The following is a 449-nucleotide window of genomic DNA, read 5'->3' on the forward strand; positions in this document are numbered from 1 at the left end:
TCGGGGCACAGGAGGACGGATGAGGAGAACCACATCCTCCATCTAAGAGCGGTGCTCGAGTGCATGCGCACTAACAAACTGTATGCCAATGCGGACCAGTGCATCTTTGGCGCAGAAGAGATTCCCTTTTGAGGGTGCTTCATTGGAAAGCGTGGCCTTCGAGCGGATCCCGCTAAGGTTAAGGCCTTTGTAGGTTGGCCGGCTCCAAAGAACCAGAAAGACTTGCGTAAGTGGCTTGGTCTTGCCAATTACTTGCACAAGTAAAGCGTAAACTACGCAGAAATGGCCCGGTCATTATCCAATCTTTTTAAAAAGGATGCGGAATGGTGTTGGAGCACCGAACATCAGAAGGCTTTTGACAGGGTCAAAGAGAGCCTCCTGCATGCACCAATACTGGCACTGCCAGACCCTGATCGTCCTTTCAGCGTAGTCTGTGACGCTTCGGACTT

The sequence above is a fragment of the Plasmopara halstedii genome (genome assembly GCF_900000015.1).
Source record: "Plasmopara halstedii genome assembly, contig: Scaffold_287, whole genome shotgun sequence".
NCBI classification, from domain to species: domain Eukaryota; phylum Oomycota; class Peronosporomycetes; order Peronosporales; family Peronosporaceae; genus Plasmopara; species Plasmopara halstedii.